This window comes from Triticum dicoccoides, chromosome 1A (assembly GCF_002162155.2).
Source record: "Triticum dicoccoides isolate Atlit2015 ecotype Zavitan chromosome 1A, WEW_v2.0, whole genome shotgun sequence".
Classification (NCBI taxonomy): Eukaryota; Viridiplantae; Streptophyta; class Magnoliopsida; order Poales; family Poaceae; genus Triticum; species Triticum dicoccoides.
Genome location: NC_041380.1, coordinates 15,763,900 through 15,771,584, shown reverse-complemented (window position 1 = coordinate 15,771,584; position 7,685 = coordinate 15,763,900). Strand labels below are relative to the sequence as shown.

At 52.3% G+C, this 7,685-nt stretch overlaps 1 pseudogene; it reads left to right on the top strand.

The window, feature by feature from the left end:
- The window catches only part of LOC119349919, a 17,899-nt pseudogene extending 12,981 nt beyond the window's left edge, over positions 1-4,918 (top strand).
- Positions 4,919-7,685: the final 2,767 nt, after the last annotated feature.

Sequence of the window (7,685 nt, the reverse complement as noted above, 5' to 3'; positions counted from 1 at the left end):
CGCGACCACTGCGTCCCCGCCGACTCCCTCCACGGCGGCGCCGCCCCCGCGGCCACCACCGCCGCCCCACGCCCCGGTCTTTTTCCACTCCGGCCAGTCTCCTCCGTCTCCGGCGAGAACTCCGGCGTGAACAGTGAATCCGGCCATCCTCGTTATCCATGCCAGATCTGGATCTGAATCCCGAACGGTTGACTTTTTCCTCAAAAACCCTAATTTTTATGCCTACTTTGACCTGTGATATCTCCGCATTCGTAGCTCCGTTTTGGGCTTATAGTATATCAAAATGTTCGCCTCGACGAGTTCATCATTTCATTTCATTGCATCATTTTCATTTGAGTTCATTTTGATGCCCGAAATGCTGTTAGAAGGAGGCTTCGTGAGTTAATTGTCAGATCTGCTAGTTCATCTTAGCCTTTTGTCATTTTTGTCATGATTGTTGTGTGCACGCTATGCCTGTGAGTCCTCATATGTTTTGTTAAGCATTTTGTCATCTATCCAGAGGTGCAACCCATGCATTTTTAGGATGTGTGTGGTGACTTGTGTATGCTTGCAAAGTGAGGCACCCGGTAAATCTGTTTTTCAGGGACTTAGTAGTTTTCACTAAGTCTGGGATTATTTAGTTCATGATGCCATATGTTCAGGTTGTTTCCTAGTGATCCCTGCCTCTTTTGAGGATGATCAGTAAAGGAGTTTTGTTAATCTTGTTATGCTCTATCCATCCATGTCTTTGTTTGCAATTATGGAGCACCCTAGCTTGAGTCAATCGAGCTCTACTTTTGCTTCGTTGTGAATCTGGGCAGATCGTCAACTCGTTTGCAATTTTGCCGATGTTATTGTAGTTGATCCGTGCGTGCTATGCCTTTGTTCTTGCCATGTCTAGCTAGCATTTTGTGCGTTCTTAATGGATGTATGCTTGCCTTGTCATGACTTGCACCGTAATGAGTGCATCGAGCTTGTTTACATGCCTTCGTGAGTTATATTTCAGCATGTCTCAGTTTTCACTAAGTCTGAAAACTGATTGTGTTTTAGCTATGTTCGTGTGCCCGTTAGTATATTTTGTGAACCCTTTTGGCCCCAGGTCACTTTGGGTCTTTTGTTAAGCTTGTTGAGTAGCTCCATGCCATGTTCTTACTTGTCTTAATCAGGTCATGTATCATGTTGTTTTTCTGCTCCGAAGAGGGCTTCGTGATCTAAAATTTCAGACAAGTGTTAATTTCACTAAGTCTGAGATCTGTTTTGCATTTGCGTTTTTGCCATGCTTGTTTGAACTTCATAATGGATGATTTGACCGTAGCTCAGTGCTAGACTTTTGTTAAGCATCTTGTGTGCATCCCTTCCATGTATTTTGTTGTCATGTTTGGTGGCTGTAGCATGTTCATCTCATTGCATTTAGATGCCTACTTGCTGTAAATCGCAGACCGGTGTCATTTTTGAAACGCTTGGCATTTCCAAACCGTAACTCCGATTCCGGCGTTCTTTATATCGTTTTCAAGCGATTTTATCTCATCTTTCCAGTGGCACCCTTGGAATTCCAAGTTGAGGCCAGGTTCATGCTTTTCCTATCATATCTTGCATTTTGCATCCCGCATCGCATCCCGCATAGCATATCATCTTTGCATCGTGTTGATTGAGTTTGCACGTGGTTGATTGTATCCTTGTTGCTTGTTTGTCTTGTTGGGTAGAGCCGGGAGACGAGTTCGCTACCGAGGAGCCCGTTGAGTTTGCTTGTGAGGATCCAGTCAACTCTGACAACTATGCAGGCAAGATGATCATACCCTCGAAATCACTACTATCTTTGCTATGCTAGTTTGCTCACTCTTTGCTATGCCAATGCTACGATGCCTACCATTTGCTTGTCAGCCTCCCAATTGCCATGTCAACCTCTAACCCACCATGTCCTAGCAAACCGTTGATTGGCTATGTTACCGCTTTGCTCAGCCCCTCTTATAGCGTTGCTAGTTGCAGGTGAAGATTGGAGGCCGTTCCTTGTTGGGACATCTTTTATTTAATTGTTGGGATATCATTATATTGCTATGTTATCTTAATGCATCTATATACTTGGTAAAGGGTGGAAGGCTCGGCCTCTCGCCTAGTGTTTTGTTCCACTCTTGCCGCCCTAGTTTCCGTCATATCGGTGTTATGTTCCTGAATTTTGCGTTCCTTACGCGGTTGGGTTATAATGGGAACCCCTTGATATTTCGCCTTGATTAAAGCTTTTCCAGCAATGCCCAACCTTGGTTTTACCATTTGCCACCTAGCCCTTTTCTTTCCCTTGGGTTCTGCAGACTCAAGGGTCATCTTATTTTACCCCCCCCCCCGGTCCAGTGCTCCTCTGAGTGTTGGTCCACCTGTCAGCTACCGGTGGCCACCAGGGGAAACTCTAGGCTGGCCTACCCGTACCTAGGACAATCTGAGTGTGCCCTGAGAAAGAGATATGTGCAGCTCCTATCGGGATTTGTCGGCATATTCGGGCGGTGTTGCTGGTCTTGTTTTAACCTGTCGAAGTGTCTTGAGTTACCGATATACCGAGTCTGATCGAAACGTCTTGGGAGAAGGTCTATTCCTTCGTTGACCGTGAGAGCTTGTCATGGGCTAAGTTGGGACTCCCCTGCAGGGATTGATCTTTCGAAAGCCGTGCCTGCGGTTAAGGGCAGATGGGAATTTATTAATGTCCGGTTGTAGATAACTTGAACCTTAATTAATTAAAATGAATCAACTGAGTGTGTTACCGTGATGACCTCTTCTCGGCGGGGTCCGGGAAGTGGACACGGTGTTGGAGTAATGTTTGCGCAGGTTGCCCTCTAGCTTCTTGCTCGTGCTTTGCCTCCTCTTCTCGCTCTCTTTTACGAATAAGTTAGCCACCATACTTGCTAGTCGCTTGCTGCAGCTCCACTCATATTTAACCTTGCCATACCTATAAGCTTAAATAGTCTTGATCGCGAGGGTGCGAGATTGCTGAGTCCCTGTGGCTCATAGATTATTATTACACCAGATGCAGGTCCAGGTGATTCCGCTCCAGGTGACGAGTACGAGCTCAAGTGGGAGTTTGACAAAGACTCTCAGCGATACTACGTGTCTTTTCCTGACGATCAGTAGTGGTGCCTAGTTGGGGTTTGATTGGGACCCTGTCGCATGTTGGGTTATTTTCTATTTTGGCGCCGTAGTCGGGCCATGAGTGTTTGGATGATGTATGTTATTTCTGTACTCTGATGTGACGTGGCGAGTGTAAGCCAACTATGTTCTCCCCCTTTTATTATAATATTACATGGGATGTTGTGAAGATTTCCTAACTTGCGACATATGCCTTCAATGCGATTATATCTCTAAGTCGTGCCTCGACACGTGGGAGCTATAGTCGCATAGAGGGTGTTACAACGGCGCGCACCCGGCGAACGGGCGCCCGTACCGGTACTCCCCACTGCAAAAAGATGAGATCGAGCGCCAAGTAGAAGAAATGCTTCAATCCGGCGTCATCACCCACAGCGTGAGCCCTTTCGCGGCGCCCGTACTGCTCGTCAAGAAGAAGGATGGAACCTGGCGCTTCTGCGTCGACTACAGGCGGCTCAACGACATCACCATCAAGAATCGATTTCCCCTTCCAATTGTGGACGAGCTGCTCGACGAACTCGCCGGCGCAGCTTTCTTCTCCAAACTCGACCTCCGCGCCGGCTACCACCAGATTCGCATGCGCGAGGAGGACGAGCACAAGACGGCGTTTAAAACCCATCATGGGCACTTCCAATTCTGTGTCATGCCGTTCGGCCTGACGAATGCGCCGGCAACATTCCAGTGTCTGATGAATGCCATCTTCGGCGAGCATGCGCGCAAGTTCGTCATCATCTTCCTAGACGACATCTTGGTCTTCAGCGGCACTCTGGAAGAGCACGTCGACCACCTGCGGCAAGTGTTCGAGCTTCTCCGGCAAAACGAGTTGTTCGTCAAGGCCTCCAAATGCTCCTTCGCGCAAGACAGCATCAAGTACCTGGGTCACATTATTTCCAAGGAGGGCGTGGCCATGGATGCAGACAAGACGCAGGCGATGCTGCAATGGCCTACGCCGACGACGGCCACGGAGCTCCGTGGGTTCCTCGGCCTCACCGGCTACTACCGGAAGTTCGTCGCACGCTATGTCATAATTGCCAAGCCACTCACCCAGTTACTGACCAAGAAGGGCATCGAGTGGTCGGAGCAGGCGCAGACCGTGTTCGACCTGCTTAAGCGCGCCATGGCAAGCACACCAGTTCTCGCTCTTCCCGACTTTGACAAGCCGTTCGTCGTCGAGACCGACGCGTGCGACACCGGCATTGGCGCGGTGCTGGTCCAGGAAGGCCACCCCATGGCGTATTTCAGCAAGGTGTTGGGCGTCCGCAACCAGAAGCTCTCAGCTTACGAGAAGGAATTCTTGGCCGTCATGATGGCCGTAGAGAAATGGCGTGCTTACTTGCAGCACGGGCCATTCACCATTCTTACCGATCACAAGAGCCTCTCCAACTTGGGAGATCAACAATTGGAGACAGACTTGCAGCGGAAAGCAATGTCCAAATTGGTTGGGCTGCAGTTCACATTCCAGTACAGGCGCGGTGCGGAAAATGGCGCGGCGGACGCGCTGTCCAGAGTGGGTGCTGCACTGAGCGTGGCGGCTCTCTCACTCTGCCAACCAGCTTGGGTGCAAGAGGTCGCCAACTCGTACGCGACGGATACTACAGCACAAGAGATGTTGTCTCGCCTCGCCATTCGCAGCCCAGACGAGGAGGGATTTGAACTGCACAAAGGACTGATTCGTCGCGGCGACCGGCTCTGGATCGGCAGCAACACCGCGCTCCGCACCAAGCTCATCAGCGCGTTCCACGACAGTGCGGTGGGTGGCCACTCGGGCATCACCGCCACTCACCAGCGCGTCAAGAAGATGTTCTGCTAGCCGGGGCAGAAGCGCGACGTGGACGAGTACGTCAAGCAGTGCCTGGTGTGCCAGCAGGCCAAGCACATTGTCGGCCGGCTGGTCGCCTGGCACCCCTGCCCGTGCCCGCCGCTCCGTGGCAGGAGCTCATGATGGATTTCGTCGAGGGACTGCCGTCGTCGGAGGGATACGACTCCATCATAGTGGTCGTGGATCGCCTCACCAAGTTCGCACACTTCATTCCCCTTCGTCACCCCTTCAATGCAACCAAGGTGGCGCGGGCGTTCTGGGACAATGTTGTGAAGCTCCACAGCGTGCCCAACTCGATCGTCTTGGATCGTGACCGTGTCTTCACCAGCGCGCTCTGGCGGGAACTGTTCGCGGCCGCGGGCACCAAGCTCCTGTACTCGACGGCGTACCACCCCTAGACGGACGGGCAGAGCGAGCGGGTCAACCAATGCATGGAGATGTTCCTGCGCTGTGCGATCCACGACGACCCACGCCACTGGCGCCGGTGGTTTCCGACCGCCGAGTTCTGGTACAACTCTTCCTTCCACGCGTCCATCAACTGTACCCCGTTCAAAGCTCTCTACGGCACCGAGCCCAACCTCGGCGCCACGGCACTCTGGGACGACAAGATGGCGCCGGTCCTCGACAACAAGCAGTGGGACGCACACCGCGCGCCTCCGCGAGCAGCTGCTTCGAGCTCAACACCGTTTCAAGAAGAAAGTCGATCGTCACCGCACTGAACGAAGCTTCCAGATCGGCAAGGAGGTGCTGCTCAAATTACAGCCGTACTTCCAGTCCTCTGTCGTCAATCGCCCCTGCGCCAAGCTCGCCTACAAGTTCTACGGGCCCTTCAAGGTGGACGCCAAGATCGGAGCGCTCGCCTACCAATTGGTTCTTCCGCCAGAAAGCCGCATCCACAACGTCTTCCACGTCTCTCAGCTCAAGCCCTATACCCCCAGCTATACGCATGTCTTCGCCGAGCTGCCCAAGCCACCGGACCTGTCCCTGGACGAGACGGCGCCCGTGGAGATCCTGGACAGGCGAATGGTCAAGCGCGGCAACGCCGCCCTGGTACAGCTGCAAGTACGCTGGTCTTCGTCTTCTCCTTCAGCCACGACATGGGAGGATTATGACACCCTAAAGCTTCGCTTTCCGACGGCGACGATCTGGCAGGGAGCGGCCGGAGCGCCAAGTGACGCTCCTTCTGAAGGAGGGGAAAATGTCACACCCGCACCTACAAGTGCCAGGGTGGACTGCATCGACGAATAGGGACGCGAGGGACAAGTCATCGATCGGCCAGGTCACCAGTGGGCCAGAGCGAGTCAGTATATGTAGCTGCCCCTGCGTGGGCGAGAGGGGTGTGTGATGTGTGATCTCATTCTTTCCCTTGTACTCTGAACCTTCCTCCTCTGCAAGTAAAGCTCCCCTTTCTGCTGGCTGATTCCTCATCCCCCTTTCCTCCCACTCCCTCGAGTGCGATCTGAGATCCTCGGGTCGTCACAGTGAGCCAAGCTTACGGCTTCCAAGATGGTGATTGTGCAGTTTCAGGCTATTTCTTCGAAATCAGTAGGGGATGCTCGAAGAACCCATCCTCCGTGAGAGGAAGGAACCTCGTCACGTATGCTGTAGAACTCATGTAGTCCAGCTCGCCCCTCGGTGGCAACTGCCTTTCCGGGATATTGATACTGGACAAACTACTCACCCGGCAGCATTCGGACAAGATTAAAGCCCCTAATTTGGTCAAACGAGAAAAAGGAAATCAGCGGCAGAAGCTATCAGATTTAGAGGGCAATATTGGAGCTTCTTTGGTTAAAATGGGGAATAAAGAGGAGAATAATCAGGAGAGGAGGGAGAAGAAGAGGCAGGGGAGGAAGTGGTGGCAGCAGCATCGTCCTCGAACAGAAGAGGAGATCATTGTGCAACAGCGCAGGGTGATCAGGCAGCTGATCGGATCTACATCTTTTGCTCACATTCTGCAGAAACTGCTTCATGCACTAGATTCAAGCCACTCATATGACCAAAAGAAGAGGGAGGGCGCTGCTAGGATAGTGGAGCACGTCGCCAGTGGGATTCGTCTGGAGCAGTTCCCCCAAGGGATCCAGTACATATCTTCACTTATCAACACCTTCGAAGAATACCAACGGCTCTTACCACACCAATCATCGTCAAAGAGAAATGAAGCAAGTGTGGCGACCCAGCCACTATTGTCGAAAACAAACAATGGTCAATATCAGGAACAAGGCAGGTGTAGCAGCAGTAGTGGCACTTGTTTATCGCCATCAGAGTCAGAGTCGGAGTCAGAGTCGGAATTACCCTGGGATAGCGACTTGGACATCTATGCATGGTTATTTCCCAAGACTAAGAAGAGGAACGGAAATACCAATCCGTTCCACGGCTACAAAGAACTGGTGCTAACTGGCCTGTGTATCCTTTGGAGTCTTGCAGACAGTGCGGACAACTGCACAATCATAAGCAAGACAAAAAATCTTGTCTGCAAGATCATGGCGCCTGTTAGCTACGACCTAGTGCACCGCACACATCATAGTGCATGGTCCACTAGCGTAGTTGAGGGATCGCTGAGGGTGATGCTCCGGCTCGTGGCCGCGGAGGGAGAGACTATGGTCCAGGCCGGGTCAGCCCATTAGTCCCGGTCCCACATTGGTCCCGGTTCGTGAGCCCAGGGGGCCGGCCGGGCCATGTGAGCCATTGGTCCTTTTGGTCCCGGTTGGTGGGACGAACCGGGACCAATGGGCCTCGCTCCTGGCCCACCACCATTGGT